This window comes from Equus caballus, chromosome 2, assembly GCF_041296265.1.
Source record: "Equus caballus isolate H_3958 breed thoroughbred chromosome 2, TB-T2T, whole genome shotgun sequence".
NCBI classification, from domain to species: Eukaryota; Metazoa; Chordata; class Mammalia; order Perissodactyla; family Equidae; genus Equus; species Equus caballus.
Window position 1 is genome coordinate 118,598,254 of NC_091685.1, and position 23,819 is coordinate 118,622,072.

Sequence of the window (23,819 nt, forward strand, 5' to 3'; positions counted from 1 at the left end):
GACCTTGTAGTTCATATGAAAAGATCTGCACAATTCTCTCCACCTCAACTCCCATCTTATGGAAGCATGCATTTTGGGATAGGCATGCAGCTGGACTGTGTAATGGAGAAATAGCCCCCAGTTCACTTGGAAATTAAACCCACAGATAGGAACTGAGCTGACTTCACATTTATTTGTCTGTTTATACCTTTACATTATTAATGCCTCCTCTTCCAAAAAGAATTTGTTAAGAAAATGAATAATGTAAGATTTTAGATATGTAGCTAGTGAAGGGAGTAAACTGCTTTTGAGACAATTTAGAGGTATCTAATTAAAGTGAAGCATAGAAATTGCACTGTAAGCAGCAGCCAACCTAGCATAGACTGGTGCTGACATAAGCTAATGGCAATCCTTTATAAACCTGTTCATTAAAACACGTTTTCGTAGGCAGCCTTGGCAGGCCTGATTCCTACTTCACATATGAAGGGTAATGAAATTTATTTAAATAAAATAGAATAATTCCCTCTTTTAACTAATTTTGACAGGTCTTGTCCCCAATTATTCTGAATCAGTGATGCGTTACTATGATGTCACAGTTGCAATGCATCTCCCCATCAAATGGAAAAAAAAAGTAACTTTCTCCTGAAGGCTTTCCATAAACTAGAAAATGTTATTTTTTTGAGACAATAAATGAACAGAGTGTTTACGTTGCAGCAATCTGTTTTTAATTTGGGAACATGTTAGTGTTTAAATAGTAAAGTGGCAGCATCCGACTTAATTTTAACAGGATCCCTCTGGCCAGTGTGAGTGACCGTGTCTCTCCTCTGCCCAGAACCTGCTCAGTGGCTCCAGCTTCACTCGGAGGACGAGCCCTGGAGTCCTCACAGTAGCCTGAGGCCCTTACAGGGGTCACCCGCCCCTTTACTTTCTGATTTTAGCTCTGCTACTCCCCCCTCACTGGCACTGCTTCAGCCCCCCTGGGCTCGTTGGGCTTCCTCAGCTGTGCCCTGAGTTCCTTCTGAGGGCGCTGCTCCTCCGCATCAGGCCGGCAGCTTTCTGCAGGCCTCTGCTCACCTGTCTCCTCATCTCCTCGCCAGGAGACCTGCCCAGACAGCTCTGTGCAGCAGAGCAGCCTCGCTCCTCCAGGCCCCCCACACTCCGAGTCTGCCTTCCTGGCTCTGTGTTTTCTCTCTAGCACTTACCATGAGAATATATCTACTTCTGTTTGGGTTATTTTCCACCTGCCGAGCATGTAAGATCCCATGAAAGCAGGGACTTTGCTCATTAAGGTATCCCCTGTACCCAAAATGGTATCTGGCGTAGAGTCTGTGCTCAGTAAATAAATGTGGCAAGGATTAGACAATGCATGGGTGCATATATTTTTATTAAGTTAAACTTAGTTAATCTGAGGGGGAAGAAACACTTCTATTAATATAATTAGAAGGAAAACATGCACATTTTAACTTGTGACACAGCTGTTTTGTTCAAGCACAGGATTCATCTATAGGACTTCGGTTTCCTTCTGGCTAACATGAGTATCAGTAGCCTAGGGCAAGCCCACACCAAAACGAAGACTATTAAAACCCGAGAGCAAACAGAAGGCTTCTGCCTGCTTTGGCAGGTCAAAGACCCGCGCGAGTCAGCCTCTTTCTTTTTATTGCCAGATCTTCCTGACTAATCCCTTATCACTTAGTCCGAAATTCCCATCCTGCTGGCTGGAATCTTAGCCCAGACCCCCTTAGTGATCTTTGAGGTATTTCCCATGCAACTTGGAGAATCCAAGGTGTCTTTGTCAAGAATGTCAGGATCTCATGTCTCTTTTTATCTGGTGGACACCTAAAACTGCTAGCTACTTCCCTACCTTCCTGGAGAGCATTTTAATGCTACCCCAGGAAGCAGAACTATACTACCAATAGATGTCACCGATTGTTCCCCCTTGCCAGATCACCTACTGATCTAGCTGGTGAGCCTCGTTCTAGACATTTATGAGATTGCCCTTAATTTGACTACTCTGCTCTTCCAAGCAAAAGCCCATTTTCAGATGGAATTACGATACTGTTGAGTGAAGGAAGAGGCTTGGTTGTGTCTCTCACTCCTGCTTGTGTGATAGGCCTGTCCTGTCCTCAGTGATTCTTTTAAAGGCCCCTGGGAGCCATGCTCTGAAGCAAGGATTGGCAAACTTTTTCTGTGAAGCACCCAGTAGTGAATATTTTTGGCTTTGCTGGCCATGCCATCTCTTGTCCTCACTATTCAACGTGACCATTGTAGCGCAGACCAACCGTAGACACTTCTCAAAAGAATAGGCGTGACCGTGTTCCAGTAAAACTTTATTTACAGACACTGAAATCTGAGTTTTATTTAATTTTACATGTCATAAAATATTCTTCTCTTGATTTGTTTTTTAGAACCATGTCAAAATATAAAAAACTGTTCTCAGTTTACAGAATGTATAAAAATAGGTGTTGAGCTGAATTTGATCTGTGGGCCGTAGTTTGCCAAGCCCTACTTTAGAGTCTGGGAGACTTTCTCGGTGTGGGTTACTTGGACTCTGGGTATCTGCCGAACTCCCTAATTCCTTCTTTCCTGGGCCTGGGCAACTGCTTCATCTTTGTCTCCTGGCCACCTTGTATTTTCTGATTCTCAGAGGATAGAAGCTAACATATCTGATGACCTGTGTGGCTTTCCACTGCTGAATTCTTCTAATTCTGGAAAATAGTGCCATTTCAACTCCAGTTTCAAATTTAGCACTGTTCTAGATTCTAGGTCGAATGTGATTGTGAAAAGCCTGACCCTGCTGCTCAGTTTCCTTCCAGCCCGGCTCTGGGTCTTACCCTGTGGTGAGGTTCTAGATAGTTACTGCCCACCTCTTTCTGTCTCGTCGGCCAACTACCACATCAGGTAACCTGTGACTGCTGGATTTGGGTTAGAGCTTGAGCTGCCACCACTTAAAGCTTACCTTTATTCCTTTAGTCTTGAAAAGTGATGATCTGTTTCAGATTACCTCTGAATTTACACACACATGTGCTATTTCTAAAATAATTTTGACCCCTGACTTTGTCCCGTACTTTAAAAGTTTTAGCCTATGCATAACCTAGGCCAGCTCTGTCTTCATTTGACAGGTTTGCTGCCCTCTAAACCATGACTATGACAGAATCTTATTTTTATTTTTTTCTGTTCATTCTGATATCGTTGAGGTCTTTTTCTTTTCTTTCTTTTTTTTTGTTTTTTGAGGAAGATTAGCCCTGAGCTAACATCAGCTGCCAATACTCCTCTTTTTGCTGAGGAAGACTTGCCCTGAGCTAACATCCGTGCCCATCTTCCTCTGCGTTATATGTGGGACGCCTACAACAGCATGGCTTGCCAAGCGATGCCATGTCCGCACCCGGGATCCGAACCTGCGAACCCCGGGCTAACGAAGCAGAACGTGCGAACTTAACCACTGAGCCACTAGGCTGGCCCCGACGTCTTTTTCTTTTTGAACCTAACATTTCCTCCATCCTTCCCAAAACACCCTGAGTCTATCAGGGTCTGCACCTTTTATGAAGCTGAAGGTAGAATGGCCTCAGTTGAGAGCTTGCCCTTCTTAATAACACAAAACCGTTGTGACAATAATGAGTATAAACTGGAATGAACTAATTTTGATGTAAGAGAGGACCCTTTCTATGTGAGTACAGAAGAGAACAGATTAGAGTCATCTTCATTTGCAAATATGTCATGAGGAAATTCCTTCTATTCTTTAGCTCTATTTGCCCTTGTAAAGCTGACCTGGATCCCCTTAAACTCTGCCCCGTTCATTTGGAATGGGGCAGTATAGTGTGAGCACTGACGAGGAGGCTGGTATTACTCAAAGGCCAGTACCACTCTGAACATGTCAACCTTTCAGATATAACAGAAATTTCCCCTGCTGAGGGCAATAAGCAATCCACATCTAGGCACAGAGCCATTCCAGCAGGTTATCAAGATGGTCAGCGGAAGGAAAGGCTGCTGGTTTCTGCTGCTCAGCTGGGAGATCCTGACCCACTCCCACTCAGTAACTTGTGTGTAGATGTAGACAGCGAGCTGCCAGCAGTGGTCAACAATTCTTGCTTTGTGCCGATGGCTTATCAGAGTCTCCTGGCCTCAGAAAACCGTGAACACGGTCCCAGACCCTGTCCTCTTGCTGGTGATTGATACTGCTGACGTGGCGCTCGTCTTCTGACTTGCCCTTTCTGGGCCCTGGACCGTTTGTTCTACACACTTGAAGTCTGGGCTCATGAGCCCCCATGCATGACTTTGCAGACGGTCCTATTTGTGACCTCAGCCTGTGATAGCTCCCCTGGCCTTGACCTTCCAAACTCCTGACTGTCCACACTAATGCTTCTGTCCTTGCCTGACTTTTCTGCCCTGCTTGCCTCTCGTGTCCTGGAAGACAAAATTATCCCTTTCCATTGAAACATCACATTTTTTAGCATATATTTGAATGGATATAGATGGAAGAAATATAACTGGTCTCCTGAGAAAGATTTTCACTTTTGTGATTTAATTCATTTGGTAGTTAGTTTAATTTCTAATCCTTGAGTTATATAACATAGAGATAATTCCTGCTATATATATAACTATTATATATATATATATATATAGTGTTCTCTTTTTCTTGTTGTTAATTTTAAATTGTAGTATGTTTCTTATTTCACAGATATATCTTAACCCTTCACCATGTTCATTTTGTAAACTGAGGACTTGAATGATCACCATGAGTGGATCATTACTTCACCCAGCACGAACTGTATCATGATTTTATTAAGTTGCCAATAGCAAATTTACCGCCTTAGTGTTTTTGTACTATTATTAGAGACTCTTGACAATACTTCATTCTTAAAGATAACTTTCTTTTTAAAAAGTGCCTTGAGAGGGTATGGAAATAGTTCATGTAGTGTTTTAATATCACATGATATTCAAGTCATTATATTAATGAATGACTGGGTAAACTTCAGAACCTGTAAGGCTAGTAGCTCTCTGAGTGAAGAACTCAAGAAATAAGCAACGGAAAATATAAATTCCAATAAGTGATATTTTATTAAACTAATCTTTCCATCTGTATCAGCCAGTAAGTTCCTTAATGCTTCCATGAGTATATTGTCCCACCAAATGCGTGATCCTTTTCTTCAGAGATCAAGAAGAGGGATCTGGCCTCCAGGTATTTCTGGAGGAGTGAAATCTTCTGGTGTCCTATGGTGGAAGGAAGATATAAAGAATCCCTCTTGTCCTCACCAGCTCCCAAAGACAGCCTTGGAGGAGAAAGCTATGGTTTCACAACCTCTTTATGGAAAAGAAAAATCTTTAGGTGGGATGGTGAATATTGCACAAAAAAGAGAGGAAAGATAAATAGCCTTTCTCCCCCTGCCACACCTGACCCGGAGAGATTCTGGGGATTCTGAAGCAAGTTCCCTTCTAAGTGCGTGCTTTGGCATCAGTTTGGGTTTAATTCAGCCTGAGCATGTCCAGCCCTCTGCCTCTGATGGCATTCGCATGTGTGAGGAAGGTGGGAAGCAAGGGAGTGGAAGAGGGTAGAGATTCCAAGAGTGGTCAGATACTCCTTGATTCTCTGCAACTCTGGGAAGTAGCTCTGGAGCCCTCTCTCCCATCGCTTCACCTGCCACCCCGCTTGAAGATGATGGCTTCCTGGAGATAAAAGGAGCTCTGGAGAGCCCATCCTGAATAGGAATCCTAATGAATAATTCGAATACTCGAAACTAAACTTGTTGCCTGATGTTTTGGGAACACAGCACAGTCATGGGTGAGTCGGACTGCCAGTGGGTGCTTCAGAAATGTTCATCTGTCTCAGATTCCCTGGGTACAAGTGCACATTCTTGGGCTTCAGCATCGCAGGTTGACCTGGGGTGGGCTCTGGAAATCTGCCATTTATTTTTTTATTTGTTAGCTTTTTTTGGTTTATTTACTTATTTATTAAGTCAAGCACCCCAGGCGATTCTGATGCGGGTTTTCAAGGACCACAGTTTACACAAGGCGTTGTTGTGCAGATGATCTTATAAAGAGCTAAACCCCCAGTGAAGCCTTGGGCCAGGAACCTTTTATTCAATTCCCATAGATCGCTAGACCCCCATGTTCTTTATCTTTTCCCTGCGAGGTCTAGAGAATGAAATATTGAAGAAAGTTGACAGACTCTTAGATAGCAGTAGCCTGAAACCTATTGTGTCTAAACACTTATCATAATTATCTCACTTAATTTTCCCAAGAACTCTCCGCAGGTCTTAATATTATCTCTCTTTTTCGAGTCAGTTCAGTAAATAGTGAGCACCTGCTGTGTGCCCTGCACAGAGGAAGAAGCTGAGTCTCAGAGAGCTTCATTAATTTGCCTGAAGTTCCTTAGTTTATAAAGGGTGGAACCAGGATTCAAATACGTTTGTTTGATTCCAAAGTCCGCGTTTCTGCTACACAAGCCTTCTGTTCTTCATTTCCTCCTCTGCTCAAAGCCACTAGAGCTCTCTGTGTAGCTGCATTGCTTTTTATTTAAATAGAGCGCTAGAATGTGACTAACACGGTACCAAGTATTGTTGACATGCAAGTAGGTTCCTACTTGTGCAGAAACTTAGGACATTTACACCTGAAAATACTCAACAGTGCAAAGGAGATGTAATTAAGTGCCCAAATTAGATCTGCAGAGAAGAGACAGGCTCATGTTGTCTATGGACTGTTTTATGCAGGATAGTGGATGGATCTGAATATCTTGAAGGACAAGATTTAGAGAGGCAGGAACAATGTTGTCCCCAGATCATGGAAGTTGAAATGAGTCAGTTCTGTGGATAATGCTGGGCAGTCATTCTTCTACATTGTAAAAGTTGTTAATACACAATTATCTGTGTAAGTAATTGCCCCTTATTTCCTTTTGAAAAGGGGAATGCTTTTTGAAAAAGAAGCACTATTTCCATTCCCTCAGCCCCTGCATTCAGGCTCCTGCTCGTGTGTTCCAGTGAAACTTCTCTCAGCGTGGTTATCAATCACCTCCTCATTACTGAGTTCAGTGGAACTTTACGTTCTGGTCTTACTTGAAGTCTCTCGACAGTTGCAAGTGTGAGTCACCTGCTTTTGCTTTTGTAATGCTAGTGTTTTCTAGATTCTTTTTTATCTCTAACAGCTCATTCTCAATGTCCTTCCTGAGCTCTCTACCTTTGCCTGTCTCTTAATCTAGCCAGGGCATCTCAATAATATGCTGTTTATTCCCCAACCTATTTTTTATAGTTCAACATTCTTCTCCACACACGTTTCCCACTACCCACTGGAATATTCACTTGAATATTGCACTGGTACTCTAATAGTAATAGTATGTATAAAATGGACCTTGTTTTCCACCCCTGCCTCTCCCAGCCGCCACCCAAACCTGCTCCTCTGCTTGTGTTCCCTGCCTCACCTTATAGCCTTGCCTAAGCAGAAACCTTATGTCACCCTGTCCACCTCTCTTTCCCTTGCCAACTTACATAATCAGGGAGCAACTCCCCTCCCCTCAGCTTCCTTAATGGCTTCAGGTTGATCCCCTTCTCTTTACCCACAGACCACAGGCCGGGCTCTAATAAAACTTTCCTCTTCTCAGTTCTTCACTTTGGTTCTGAGAAGGGGGTCTTTTAAAAATGCAAATCAGATCTGTCACTTCTCTCTTTAAAATCCTTCCATGGCTCCTTAGTTTCTCAGGCTAAATTCTAAAATCCTAACATTGTAAAGTCTTTCACATTTCAGTTCCCTTATTTGTTCTCTGCTCACTAGCCATACAGACCACCCCTCCTTCCACCCCAGTTTCTAAGCTGTCCATTTTTCCTTGATGCCTTTTCACCTACACTCTTGGTGGGAAATGCTCTTTCTTTCTCCCTCCCCCTTTGCCTGGATAATCTCCTCCTTTTTCTTTAGGGCTTATTTCTGACATCAGCCCTCAGTCTTCTTGGCAGCTGAGACGGTGGTCTGGGGAAGGTCATGGGGGGTGAGGCGGGGCTGGTGCAAGGGCTGCCCTTTTCTAGTTTGCACGGAGGCGCCGTGCAGGCTGGCAGCAGCTCTGGAACCTCATTACCTGTTCCATATCCATAGCCCCCCACAACCCAGCTCCTTGGCCTTAGGGACCTCATTCATATTTTATCTTCAGGGACCAGCAGAAGAAGGGTTGTCATTAAATCTAGCACACACCATGGTATGACAGTGATGTCTGTTTCTGTGGATTGCTTTCACAACTTACTATGCATTTTATATAGTTATCATTTTTTGCTGATTCACAGTAAGGCTAGGTCATTAGCCATCTGGGAAGGGGAGAAAGTAGATTAAAATGTTACCTTTTACTTCACATGGGAAGCCCTGTGCTCACCGCCATTCTCTCCCCAACACCGCATGTTGGATGGTCCCTGTGTTTCTCTGAGTCCTTGCATTCCTATTGGCTGAGTTAAGTTGGAACAGATTTGGGGGATATGTGAATAGTACTTTCTCTAGAGTCGCCTGAAGGACAGCTGGGTAGGAGCATAGCCCTAATGAATTTGCTTTTTAGAAGCAGGTATCTGCTTAGTGAGGGTGAAATTCCTCTATTTTCTTAAATCTCTCTTTGCTAAGGTCATAAACTGATCCAGTTGCCTCTACTTCTAGTTTCAAACTGTTCTCCCAAATGTGCACCTGGCAGAATTGAGAGAACCTTGTATTCTGCACCTTGTAAGTACCTAACCTTCCCCCTGGGGAGACGTCCCCTGTAGGACTCACTCCTGAGAAGAGAGGAGAGTAAGTACCCTTTCTGCCCAACCCATCATCCTCATGCTCCTGTTCTCCAGCACCTGCCTCATTTTCCTTCTTGTACTCTATGGTTCTCACACTCTCACATTCTCTCTCTCTCTCTCACACACACGCACACACTTGCGCCTGTCTTTCTAACCAGAGTTGTTTTCTCTGTTTCTGTTCACACTCCATAGTTTTCAACCTTATCTTCCCAATCAGGCTTCCCTTTTCTTCCTCCGAATTTTTTTCTTTATATTATGCCTGAACAAATGTACAGAATTATTTGAGTACGCTACTAGCTCATACTTTCTGCTTAGAGGACTCAGAAATTAGAAGAGCGACTGGTAGGTCAGGCTCTGCAGTTACAAATTGGGAGGCACAAAGACTGGAAAACCAGTGCAGAACTAGATGGGGGGGAGGGATGGAGAGCTGTACGTCCACGTAAGTGTGGGTAGGGACAAGGTTGCCGTTCTTTCTTGCGCCTGGTTCACAAGCTGGTGTAGATCTAGGGAAGCAACTCGAGATTGGGAGCCCTTGCCTGAAGACTTAGAATTTATTGTTATTTCAAGAGCATTTCAACTCTGCTTAGTACAGGCAACTCAGGCTTACACAGTAAAGGCCTAGGAACAAAGCTACAGACAAAAAACTTACACTTTTATAGTTTCTGAAAAGGAATTCAGATTATATCTTACTTGATAGATATTTTGTAGCAATTTGTGTCCAATTTTTATACCGCAGTAAATCTATAGACAACAGATTTCAAGGGAATCTCTTGAATAGCTGGATTAGTGTTTGCTTGCTGCTAAAGATTGTTGATTGTGCGCCCAAACGAAGACAAAAGAATGCTTTCAGCTTCTTCAATGAGGGTTTCTGAAACCAAACACGAGTGAAACCAAGGGAAGAAAGATAAGGGCTCACAAGTTTATGAAACTTGCTAATGGGACTTTGAATAAGCCCCTTTTATACTTTACTCTCACTTAACTTTTTTATTGTTTGATATATTTTATTTTACATTATTTTGAAAAGCAAAACAAAACACAGGATATATTTCATTTTGGATTTAAAACTATATTTCAAGACTTGTAGGAAGATCATTGTAGATTTAGAGTTGCACTTGGCCTACAGAATCAGCCTTAGTCATTTATTCATCCATTTAGCAAGTATTTGTTGCCTCTCCATCATGTTAGGACATCTTCTGGACACCTACGACGCAGCTGTGAACAGAATTGACAGAATCTCTACCCTTATACTGCTTCTACACAGGGGCAGGGGCTGGGAATAGATGAATAAAGCCTGCCGATGGTCAGATTGGGATAAGTGAGCCAAGCCCAGAAGGAAGTGAGGGAACAGGCTTTGCACCACCAGGAGAAGAGCCTTTCAGGACGTGTGAGCTGGAGGCTTGTCTGCCTGGCTGAGAGCAGCGCACAGGCTAGTGTGGCATGGCAGGGTGTGGAGTGAGGGAGCAGGAGGTTGGAGGGGATGCCACCAGAGAGGTGACAGGGCCTTGTAGGTTGTGGTAAGGACCTTTACTTTCCCTTCTAGTGAGATGGTATAATGGACTGAATGTCTGTGGCTACCCCAAGTTCATATGTTGAAGCCCTAACTCCCAGTGTGATGATATTTGAGGTGGAGCCTCTGTGAGGTAATTGGCTTTAGATGAGGTCATGAGGGTAGGGCTCTCATGATGGAATTAGTGCCCTTATAAGAAGAGGAAGGGAGACCAGAGCTTTCCCTACCAAGAGAGGACACAGTGAGAAGGTAGCCTTCTGGAAACCAGGAAGAGAGCCTTCCCCAGGAACCCAATCTACTAGCACTTTTTTTTTTGCTGAGGAAGATTCACCCTGAGCTAACATTTGTTGCCATCTGTTGCCATCTGTTTTGTATGTGGCATGCCACCACAGCATGGCCACCAACAGGTGGTTTAGATCTGCACCAGGAACTGAACCTGGGCTGCTGAAGCCCAGTGCGCCTAACTTAACCACTAGGCACCAGGGCTGGCCCCCCTCTAGCAGCACTTTGATCTAGGACTTCCCAGTCTCCAGAACTGTGAGAAATAAATGTCAGTTGTTTGAGCCACCCAGCCTATGGTGTTTTGTTATGGCAGCCCAAGCTGAGTAAGAGAGATGGGAAGTCTTTGAATGCTCTGAGGATAGAAGTAATCTGATCTGACGTTTAAGAGGATCATTCTGGCTACTGTGTTGCTGGAGGGCGGGCAGGGCAGAACTGGAGGCTGCGAGACCTGTTGGGAGGCAGTTGTGGTATCAATGGCTAGAAGAGGGTAGCAGCAGTGGCAATGGAACACCGTGGTCAGGTTCAGCATGTGTCTTGGGGAGAGAGCTGAATATATGGTGGATTGGATTTGAGTTGTCGCGGACAGAGGGGAGTCAAAGATCAATCCTGAGAAACTGGAAGGATGTGGTTGACCCAGGTTGAGATGGGTACAACTAGGGGAAGGGGATATGTTGTGAAGGAAGATGAGAAGACTAGTTATGGCACATACATTTTAAATGCCAAGTAGATTTCCAGTGGAAATGTCAAATAAGTCATTGGAGTTGAGTCTGAAGTTCAGTGGGAGGTAAGGGTTGGAAATATAAAATCAGAAGTTGACAGCATGCAACTAGGAATGATATTTTAAATGTTTAACAACCAGTATGGCCTGAGTACCAACCAGTCAGGACAGGTGCCAGCTTACCAGCAGACATGGCTGTGCAGCTCCTTATCAGCAGAATGTCAGTCCGACATGTGTTCACATTTGCCAAAGACATACCCTCCCACTTTGGCCATTCTCAATCTTTACAAATAAATTGCGAACTTTACAGATAAACCATAAATGCATGTTCCCCATAAAAACCAAAAAGGTACTAACTAGAAAGCACAAGCAGGGCACATTTATTTTCTCATTTCTCCATCCCTGAATAACATTATGCTCATTCTGTTTTCCTTTAAAGGTTAAATATAAGAATTTAACATATTAACATTTTTGAAGACTAGTTTGAAAGTATGGGCTTTTGAGTAAAACTGACGTGTGTTTGAATCCTAGATCTTCTGTTTTGCTACCTATGTTTGTAGAAACAAGTTCTTTTTCCTTCCTTTTTCTGAAAGCAAAATCTGTAAAACTGAAGATAAGACCACCTTACATTGCTATGAGGATTAGAAATTTTATATGTAAAGGACCTATCACAGTGCCCATTATTTGTGATATAATTTCCCACCTAATCCAAAGATTTTAGGGTTTGAATGGACCTTACCTTCTCTTGCATTCTTAATAATAACTAGTCAAATTGTTATAACAATATTCGTGCCACCTAAGTTGGATTTAGAATTTGCGTTCAGAAATGTTTGGCCTTAGGTTTATGTACATGTGGACACCCCTATTCACCAAGAGGAAGTCTCAGTGTTTATCGGAGGAAGGACCTTGATTTTGGTTAGTTCTTTCTCACAAGTCAGACTTGAAAAAGTGCTTTCTCAGCTGTGAAAGCTATCAATTATATCTTTAAGTATTTGCCTGTCACACCATCGCCAGGTGATCACAAACCCCTCACCTTGCTTAGTAAACTCCTATAAGGACCAGGATTCTGTTTCTTTCTTGCTCTGATTTTTCACAGCTCAGCACCGTACACCATTATATGAGGATAGTTACAGGGCCAAGGACATGTGTGTGTTGGGTAGGGGAGAGGCTGGACTTCTAAGCTGCTGAAGATCCTGTACATTGCAGTCCTTAACGCTACTTGGTTCTGGGCAGATGTGGGGAGAATGCCTTGGCCGCCTTCCCAGATGGGTGGAAGTGAGGTCAGAGGCTGTTTTGTTTGCTGTTGATTCCTCAATACCTAGAAAGTTTTCTGGCACAAGTTGGTGCTCAAGAAATATTTGTTAAGTTAGTACATGGAAACAAAGCAGCGCAGTGCTGATGGTACTTCAGTGTCAAAATTTTGCAGGAAGCAGACACTGAATGAGTATCTCATTTCTGGGAATGCTGCTTTTAACTGATTTGGGAAAGGCATTATGTGGAGCCGTGACTGCCAGTATCGGACTTACTATCCTGTTGTGTTCCATGTTGCTATTTATTTTCCTCTCCTCATTAAAATTGTAGATTTTACTTACCAACGTTTCTCTCCCCACTAAAGAGATATAGAACATACCGTACTCTCCATTTTATTACTGGGTCAATGTTAATTGCCCCGTTCTCTCTTCTCTTGGAAAAAGTTTTCTCCTTGGAGGAATCTCAGGCCCTCTTTAAAGTTAATCCCTTTTCCCATTTGTCAAATAAGCCTGAATAAAAGTATCAGAACCTAGCAGTGGACACAGCTGTGATTCAGACTGTCTGTTCCCCACAATATGCCTATGGAAATATGAACAGCTGTAGAGGATCGGAAAGGGAAGGAAGAACGGAGAAACCCTGAAGCCAGCTGTTTGGTGAACAACAGTGGAAGGCTGGCAGAGGCTTATCAGAGTTTTATAGGACTCTGCCACAGATCAGACTATGCTTTCTGCTTGTGGTTTTTGCCCTACTTTTAAAAGCAAAGACTTTCTCCAGAAATATTTCTAATAAAACATGTATAATACACTGGCTTTTCTAATTGTTATATGATTGTAAAATTTTGCACCTAATTCTTGAAATGTAACTACTAAGAATTTATTGACTGTATGTCACATGTCAGGCATGATGCTAAATGCTCTGTATACCTTATCTTGTGTAATAGTCATAGTGACCCTCTGAGCTAAGTGTGGTATTGTGTTCGTTTTTACAAATGAAGAAAAGAGTTAAGACCTACTATGCCCCTTGCACACAGTTGCCCAGCCAGTGGCCAGGCTGGGATTGTACACCAGGCATCCTGACTGCAGAGCCCACACTCGCCTCTGTGCTGTGTCTCTCAGTGCTGGCTCTGGAGGCCTGGGGTTACTTTATTTATCTTGTTGGAAATGACAGTTGCAGTAATGACCAAATATACTGTGACATTAATTCCCCCTGGAAGTGTAATTTGATTATGTTTGGTAAACTGAATGAGTGTCTGCTTTCTATGAATGCAGCTTTTAATTGATTTACAAATAACATTGTTTGCAACTGTGACTGCTGGTATTGGACTTGGTGTCCTGTTACAAGCGATGCTGTTTTTCTACCCCCTGCATTGACGGTGTTTTCTATATTAGGCTATTTTAATCATATCCTTTGAAAGTAGCCTGCGTAAGAGAACTAAGTAAATGGGGCAACTGTAATGATGCTGCCTTTGAGTGGAAATACCCAAAACCCACATGCAATGGGAATTACCTTTTGATTATGGACCCCCAAAAGCTGGCAGAGATAAACAAATGAATAAGTAGATTACTTTTTAAAAATGTATTTTTGTACATACGTAATCTTACAACCTATGAAAACTCGACATATGACACCTTTTAATGCCTACATTTAGTTTCCTCATATTGATTCACTTGCAAAATTCCTAATACATTCTTCAATAGAATTTACTTTTAGTTTTATGACCAGATTTCCTGACTTTGGTCTTTGCATGAGAAAGCAACTATTCTTCCATTTAGAGCAGATGGTTGTAGGAAAAGATCTACCTTTGGAAAACCGTATGACTGACCTTATGCCTTAAGTAGACTGTTTCCCCATCATGGGGAAATGTGTGCTGAACATTACTTTGTGATCCTTTTCATTTCTTTGAGGTTCTGTGCCACTCTTGTCACTTTCCAGTTCAAGCTGAGAAGAACCTAGGTATTTGGGCCTGAAATTGCTCAGATTCTATTCTGTTTCTTCCTAAAAGCGTTTTACAGCGTTGCTGACTTTGAAGCCAAAGTTCTAGCAGGATGGATACCATTCAGTGACTGCATTATGTATTATACTGTGCCAGGATGATGCTTGCAATTCCAATGAGTGCTTTATTAGCTCTCTCTACTTCCTTTGATTTTTTTGGCAGAGAGGGAATGTATTTGGTTGACTATTTTCATGTTGAAAATAGTCCAAAATGTTTTAAAGTTGTACTTTTATGCTTAGAACCTGTGAATGTCTGACTCAAATTATTACTGCAAATGAAAAATTTTAATTCTAAGTCAGGGAGTATGAAAGCTCTTGCTAACACACACAACAGAATAACGAATGACAAACTGTTTCTTTTTTTGTTTTTTCTAAAAGTTCTGTCTCTGTTTAGAAATGAGTCCAGTCTTATGTTCCACTGAGGATAATGCTGAAGTTGATAGCAGAGAAAAAGATTTGAAAACCAGAGAGAAACATGGGGACACTTAATGTCAAGAATAAGAAGGAAGCTATAAGAAATTTGATAAGAAGTCCATAGGTTAGGATTTGGGGAACATTTTAAATTTGCTATGGAACCTCTCTGTTTACATCATAGAAACTTTGATTGGATAATAAATGATTACTGCTATAGTTCTGTTACTTACTGTGTCAGATCTCCTGAGAGAGAATCATAAATATATGCGCTTATTATCTTCCCAGTTTTACATAATGCTGTTTCAGCTAACAGAAGTAGGCTTGTGTCTGCAGTTCCATCACTGGAGTCTTCTATCTCTGCATATGTTCCTTCAAAGCTTCCAAATCAAATAGAACTCTGTAATGACCCCTGACTTACCTTCATAGTGAGAAGGCATGGCCGTCATGCACACCACTTGTTTCTTCACTCACTGTGGCTCTCTGTCTCTTTTCTAAATTACTTTTTAGGTTCTCTTTCCAATTGTAAGCGGGCTCGTGGCACCACAGTTTCACATTTACACCCTCCCCTCACTCATCTCTCTGAAGCGGTAGCCCAGTTCCAATCTAATGAAAGGCAAATAGATGCCAAAGATAATATTTATCCAATTAATATTTTGTTTTTGTTCTGAACCATCCCTTCAAGGCATTTGACTGGTTATTTTGTATGTTGCTGGGTAGGGGGAGTAGAAGTGTTCCGGGAGCCCTCTAACTCATGCAACAACCCACAAAATCATTGGCTAGCAGATTCTCTCAGGGAGGGGAATGGTAGTTGGATGGTGGAGGTATCAGCTGCGGCCAGTCTGGATACTGTTTAAAATCATCAGATGTACCCCCTTCAGCATAATTCCCTACATATTCACTGGAGCTATTCTCTGCTCACAAATAGCACTGGGGGAGATAAGAGTTGGTTTTTGAATAGTCCAGTACAAAAACCATCACCTACTTTGGAATAACAAAGTGTAGCTCTAGCTTAAATGAATAGGTAACCCCTGGACTCCATTTGAATAACAAAGGGGCTGGATTGTGGTTGGCTTTTAAGGTCTCTGTCAGGCCTGAAATTCTTTGCTTGGTTTTTTTTTAATATGTTGTTTTCTTGAGATGTTACGCAAAATACAGGTGTGGTGGACAGTTGCTGTATCCCATGATCTTTTGAGTAGCCTCTCTAAAGTCATGAAGTCACTATATTATGAGTGCTCTCTTACAAGCTTAGAAGTCAAAAATCAAATTCCCAACCTCCCCTGCAACTAGAGTGAGGGCGTGTCGCCTAGGTGTATGTGATCTGACAAACTTTTGCCTTACTTAAATTGGGGATTGATCAATATCAGGAAACAGGTTTTGCATGTACCTTCCATTTTATCAGTCAGTGTGGTAGTGGACAGCTCTGGTTTAAGGTGTCAGCAGTATAGTATCTAATTCTTGATACAAAATTAACATTGATCCTGGAGGCATTTGCAATTTGGCATGTTATTGATATTAATGGTGGCAGATATAGTGGCATCTGTTTTCTCATCAGGCTGGTTTTGGAGCTTGGTTTTGGAATTCTTTTCTATAAACTTAGTCCTGAGCCCCCCCAACAATTCTGGAAGCTACCTGATATTGATTTAATAAATTTCTTAGAATAGTTTGGAGTGCATCCAGATGTTTTCAGTTAATAATCCTAAGAACCCTGAGTGAGTAAATGTGTAAGTTATTTTTCTCTAAGACCACATATCCAATGTCTAATAATTCATTAATTTTAGTGAGAATGAATTAATGAACAGACTAGAAAAGGAGATGTACACATGTATTTGTGAAATCTCTGATCAATAGCATTACAGAACATACACTGATAATGTTTTCCAAGGCAATTTAACAGTAGCAAAAAACTGGTTCTATTTATGCTTTGTCCTCTATCCCCTCATATCCCAACTCTATGTAAGCATTTCTCTCCATTGAAAATCCAATTCATTTTTTGCTACCCAGCAAGTGGGTATTAGTGCAGTGATTTGAAATAGATGTGAATAGGAAGGAAGATAAGGATAAACCTAGGTAAAATGTTGAATTTATGTCTGAACTGCCTGTTCTATGGATAACATGGGCCTGATTCATCATGCTGCTAAATTAAAGTGCTCTTCTTAGTCAATATCCCAAATGTCCACTCAAGAGCTTTTTTAACATTGTGAATTATACATCGTTTCCTTTATGTAAGTGCGCCTGAGGAAAGTTGGATTTGAAAGCTATCAAAGTAAAATGACAGAATGGCGAATTTGTTTTTTCATCCTTTCTATTTTTTACTAAGAACATAATCTAATGGACAAGAGTAAGTTTCTATGACATATATTATCGTCTAAGGAACTTAAGTTCCTAAGTCAGTTCACTTCTAGCACTGAGGCCCTGAACCAGGAGAGAGAGGATGGATCCTGTTGTCCAGTGTTATGTGAACAGTACATCATGACCCATTGGTGACCACTAAATGTCATGAAATAAATAAATAGGAAAAGATTTCAGAGTGTATTACGTGTAGTAAGGTTAGAATGGTTCTGTGTACCGTTTCAGTTGTGTGTGTGTGTGCCTTTTTGTTTATATATGCATTATGCAGAATGTAAGTTTTACTGAGAGTCATCTCTTACTGAAAAAAGTTTAAAAGACCAAAAAGTTACTTTTAGTCAGTTAGTGCCATCTATCTTTCCTTAAAAAGCCAAATTATTAAAATTGTTTTGAGTCCATTTTTGGTTTCCAGAATTGAATGTGGCACAAGTGGTCACGACAGAAATTATTACCCTAGGTTCTAGGAATTTCTGATACAAACTTATTTACTCAGAGGTTCAATTGCTTTGGCAATTTGGAAAAGTTTTTCTGAGGCTCAGCCCAATGGGTAGTTCTGTTCAGTCTAGCACTTAGCACAATTTCTTCCTCACTGTCTTTTGTGTTTAATGAATTATGTAATTGAAAAAATATACTCAAAATAAAAAACATTAGTCCTTTAATTCCAGTGTACCATTGTTTTACAGCGTTTTTTACTATTTAGATTTTGTTTTGCCAAGTTGAAAAATAAAGAATTTTTTAGGTTGGTGGAAATGTTCTTCCGTCTGTGTCTGACATTCCGGGGTGCAGTTTTATGTCACTGGGAACTCGGAGCAAGAGGACCAGGTACAGCTGCCCCTTTTTTCTGTTCTCAGATTGTTCGGACAAACCTTCAACCTGGTTCAAAAGTCTTTCTGTTTAGGAGATAATAGAATTGTAACTTTTCCAAAATGACACTGAAATAACATTTTATTTTCTAAGATTTCATTGCCCTTGAAAAATGAAAAAATAAAAAAAGGCATTCACCTTTACCAGAAAGAGAGCTTTACCCTAATTTTTCATTGTATAATAAAATGCTTTTCTCCTTTTTTTATTCATATGCATCATCTTTAGAGAGTTCTTTTTGCCAGGGAGCCCCAAATATGCCATGAAATGATGAATAATTTCAACGCCCAGAGGCTTTGTAGCGGCAAAGAGAAGTTCTTTACTCGGAGAAGGAGATAGTCACTTTCCTCAAACTTCATGGCCCCACGGCAGCAATCCAGAAGAAGGGTCCAGACTTTGGATTTTACTGCTCATTTTCACATTCGTGTTAATCATAGTTCATAATCCTAGTATTAAAGATGGCTTTTTTTTTTTGAAATTAACAAGGCTATATCTCTTAATTCTTTTCTCTTTCTTTTTTATTTTCTTTCCTGAATGGAAGCCGATCTTATAGTCAGTTATAAACTGCAGTGTAATTTGCTAGTGTAGTATTTACCACAGAGTCATATGTAGACAGTCTTTTAATAGTGTTTATGATTATATAGAAAGAATGAAATATTTAGTAAGATTGTATCTGGAAAATGGAAGCTGATAACGTAGATTGATCAGATGCTAATTGATATGTAAGAAAGTTTTACTTTATAAATGATTAACCACATAAGTTTAATTTCCAAATCTACAGTTAAGTATTGGTGTTTATTAGTAATACTTGATTGTAATGCTGAAGAGCAGGTAAGTATAATTAAAGAGCTGAGAGCCACGATCTATTGAAGCTGCATAAGGAAATAAATACAGTCAGTCCTCATTATTTGCAGATTCTGTATTTGCAAATTCACCTGCTTGCTAAAATTTATTTGTAATCCCATCAATACCTGGGGCGCTTTTGTGCTCATTCTCCGACATTCACAGACATGCAGAGCAGCAAAAAGTTCCAGTCACCCGACATGCGGGGGGCCTTCCCCGCTGAGGACTAACAAGGTGACACTCTGCCTTCCTGTGTAAGCTCTTGTCCTCAAAACAAGTGTCCTTTTCACCATCTATATATTGCCTGATTTTTCTGTTTAAAGTGACCCCCAAGCATAATGCTGAAGTGCTGTGTAGTGTTTCTAAGCTCAAAAAATGTGTGCCTTATGGAGAAAATACATGTGTTAGGTTATCTTTTAGAGAGGCTGCATGAGTTATAGTGCTGTGGCCATGGGTTCAATGTTAATAAAGTAATATATGTTGCATAATGTGTCTTTAAACAGAAAAAGCAAGGTTATATATTGATTAGTTGACAAAAGTATTGTGACTAGAAGCTTGCAGGAAGCTAACCCTGGCTCTCGCCTGGAAGCACTGGTTCAGTATTTGCTAGTTTAATGTTCGTGGTGACTTTCTAGAACATAACTTCTGTGAATAATGAGAAATGACTGTATTAAGCAATCTGAAATTTGTTATAGTGAAAAATGATGGAAAACAATGATTTGAACTGAAAGAATCAAGTTTACCTTCACTTTTAAAGGAAACGCATTTCTACATAGAATTAATAGCATAATTATTTGAAAGATATTTTTCTCTACTTCCTTTAGCTTCAAAGAGAGCATCTTTTGGCAGTCAGTGATTGAAGAGAAATAAGGGAAAGTTTCCAGGTGATAATTTGCTGCCTTATTCATGGGTAGAACTAAAGCCTATTGTTTACAAACATTTTTTATAAATCCCCATGAAAAAGATTGACTCTTCATTTGTGTAATCAGTGTTACAAGAAATCTAGCTTAAAATTAGACGCTGGTAGATTATTCTAGCTGAAGGAGGCAGTTTAGACCCATCTGACTCCAGCCTTCTAATCTGTGTGTGACGAGTAGAGGCTGAGATCCATCCTGGACTTGGCCAAGACTGGAGAGCAGGCTGTTTGGCAGCTGGGGCCTGACTGAAGCTTCCTGGGGCAGTCACATGCTTCTGTTCTTCACTGGCTGCCCATTTGCCAAAACCCTGTTGTTGTTCATCCTATAGTAACTGCCTAATGACAACCACAAGTACAAAAGAATTGATTTGTTATAATATCTATTTGTACAAATTAATTTATCAGTTTTGGTACAAAATTTAAAGCAAACTTTTGTTTAATAACAGTTCCTTTTAATTTAATAATTAGTCATTTAATTCAATGGTAACAATAACACATGACATTTATTCAGTGCTTTTATGTACCATGCATTGTTTTGACTTCTTGATGCATATTATCTCCTTTAATTGTCACAGCAAACCAATGGAAGGATTCTCTTATTAGCCTCATTCTACAACTGAGAAACTGAGGCACAGAGGGGTTAAGTAAGTGTCCAAATGCGCATCGTTAATAAGTGACAGGGCCACTGGAGCCTAGGCAATCTGACTTCAGAGCTCTTGCTCTGAAACACGATATATAATGTTCTCAAACCTAGTTTTAATGTGCTCTATTCAAGTGGGCAGGAGGAGATTTCATTCACTAAAGAATGAAATCATTTGTCTTCTGCCATATTGATTTCTCCATTTAGAGGTATGTTTGGCATTTCCGGTTTACTCCCGTCTCCTCAGCCGTTTCCTCCTCCATCTTCACCTGTTCTAAAATATCAGTTACTCAGAATAAACCCTTGATGTCCTACTTTATTCCTCTCCTTCTCTTATGTCCTACATCTAATTTGTCAGCAGTTCCTGTCAGCTCTGCTTTCAAAATGTATCCAGAATGTAACCACATTGATACCTCCAGGGCCACTACCCTTGTCTGAAACTCCATTATCTTTCACCTGGCTTTTTATATTGTTTTCTCTATGTTTCTGCCCTTGCTTCCAACACATCAGTTACGGTGTGGTTTTTAAAACAAGCAGAACACATCACCCCTTCCTCAGAACCCTACAGTGAATTCCCATGGAGCTCAGGAAAAGCCAAAGCCCTTTATAAGACCCTCCTTTGAAACCCTGTATGACCCACACCCCCCATACACACATGCTTACACCCCTGACTTCATCTCCTACTGCCCGCTCCCTTGTGCACTCCAGTCCAGACATACTGTGTCTCAAACAGATCAAGTACAGTCTTGCCTTAGGATCTTATATTCCCTCTGTCTTCCTTCTGATTTTCTCTGAGCCATCCCATGGCTTGCTTTGTTGACTTCCTTCCGGTCTCCCCTCAAAATTTACCAGTGAAGCTTTTTCCAAATACCTCCTCTCCCTTCTCCTGGCGCTCTCTTCCCCCTGGCTCTGCTGTAGTGTTTTACAGAGCACTTATCACTCCCTAACATAGATATTTGCTATTTGTTTGACATTAGCTTTGTGAGGTCAGGCACATTGTTTGGTTGCCTGCTTTACTCTTAGTACCTACAGTACTTTGCACAGAGTAGGAACTCAATAAATATTTACTGAAAGAATAAATGAATTCATCACCAACAAGTACTTAATGAGTGCTTGCTCCCTGCCTTCAACATCCTGTGGGTTAAAGAAGGTATATATAAAGAACTAGAAGGCAAGTCTGATATTTCTGCAAGCTCCTGTGTCTGCTACATTGATCACCAGACATCTGGCCTTCTAGGCAGGTGGTCACTTGCTCATTATTCCAGCTGCTTGGTCGGAAAGAAGAGAGGACTTTGCTTCTATCAGGGACATACACAAAACTTCAGGACAAGGCAGAGTTTGATAAGTGTTATTGTAGCTAAGAGGATGTTAACTTTTTTGTAGTCAGTTGAAAGCTTGCCTGGCAGCTTTTAGTGTGCCTGTATGTTGATTATGAGGTGCCACTTATCCAAAGGTTGACTTTCTGTTTAATTTGTCATCACAGATGGTTTAGGAGACCAACTTAGCCTAAACCAACCTTCTGATATACTGATACTAGAATCCATTCATTCCTTTAAGAAACATTTACCCAGTTTCTTCTATTTGCCAGAACATACTAGTCACAGTGAATACAGCAGCCAGAAATACAGCACCAGGTTTCCAGGAGCCCAATACCACATGGGGTACTACCTTGTTGATGGCTCAGTGTGTTGTCTCATTTGTATGAGAATTCATATTAGAAGCCACAGTAAGAACAAAAAGTGGCTTAATGTATATAAAGTCCGAGCAAAAGAGTGTGGACAGCTCTTCTACCAAGTGAGCAGGAGTGTTCACTTTAACTGATTAAGGCACTTAGGGACAACAGTAATTCTTATTCTCCATTTTTCTCTTTCTTATCAATTTGCAAAACTATCATTTTCTTATATCAAGCGTGATACAAGGTGCTTGAAAAGATTCAGTTTTGTTTTGTTTTTTGTTTTAGATTTATTATGTTCAAGCCATGTTTCCATTATATACTTTGGCTCTGGATGTAAATTTGGTATGATTTCTGATTTTCTTGATCTGATTATGTAAATTTACTCAAGATTGATTAGGTTTTATATTTTTATTTCAATGGGTAATTTTAAATTTCCTGTAAATTTACCTGAAGTGAGGCCCAAAGGACTACAGCAAATAAAGGAAGGAGAGTCCATGTCAAGTCCGTAGATTGTGAGCACCTGGCATTTGAGCTTAAAGGACAGGTAGAATTTCCATAGTAGAGACTGGAGTAGGTAACATTCCAGGAGAGGAACCTCTTGCGTCTCAAAAGTCAAAAAGGATAAGCCCTCCTGCTAGTTTGGAGTACAAAATACAAACAGATTATCAGTTAAATACCTCTGGACCAAAGAAGGCCTTGAAATCCTGGCTCCTCTGTTGTTATAGAAGTATTTAACAAACAATCAGGAGCTCACTGAGGGTGAAGGATGGCAATAGGGCTGAAGAACAAAAGACTGAAACAATCCAAGCATCCTTGCCTAGGGGACTGGTGAAGTGGATTGTGGTATATCCATATAATGTGCTACTATACGCCAATTAAAGCATTATGTATCCACCTGTAACATCAGAGATTTATTAACTAATGAGGGAACTAGCAGGATGCCAATGCTAGTTCAAAAGTATACAGGAGTAACAAAAATATTTATAGTCATAGAAAGAAAGAATTTCTGGAATGTGACTGCTACACCACCAAAATGATTATTGCCCTATAGGCAATAAAACTATAACCTTTGAGAATCCATTTACATCTGTATAGCACCATGCTCATTTGCATTGCTGTCAGACAAGAATCGTTGGCACTGTCATCCATTTTGCACAAGTGAAATGCCCTAATCCACAGGTTGGCACTTTTTAAAAATTTTATTGAGGTCCTGTTAGTTTATAACATTGTGTAAATTTCAGCTGTACATCATTATTGGCAAACTTTTTCTGTACACTAGTAAATAATTTAGGCTTTGTGTTTTGTTTTTGCAGTTTCTTAAAAATGTAAAAACCATTTTTAGCCCATTGGCTGTACAAAAGCAAGCAGCCTTCCAGGTGGGGAGGCGAGGCTAACCTCTTTTTCAGGGCTGTCCTGGTTTACTGGTGTAAAAATTAATCACCCTCTTTCTCTCTCAAATTGTCCCAGTTTGGAAGATAAATTATATGATAAATGGGTCATGTTAAGGAGTTTGCTCCTTAACACAAAATCAATAGGAAGTCATTGAAGAATTTTAAGCTGAATGAGTGTGATATAACCAGATTCACATTTTGAAAGGATGGCCGCCTTGTGGATGATGGATTGGGTAGGTCACAAGGGATGTTAAATTTTTGGT

The 23,819-nt window shown here is 40.7% G+C and overlaps 1 protein-coding gene across 50 annotated transcripts in view; it reads left to right on the forward strand.

The window, feature by feature from the left end:
* The window catches only part of CAMK2D (calcium/calmodulin dependent protein kinase II delta), a 292,611-nt gene that overhangs the window by 113,741 nt on the left and 155,051 nt on the right, over positions 1-23,819 (forward strand). The gene's annotated exons all lie outside the window — the stretch shown is intronic.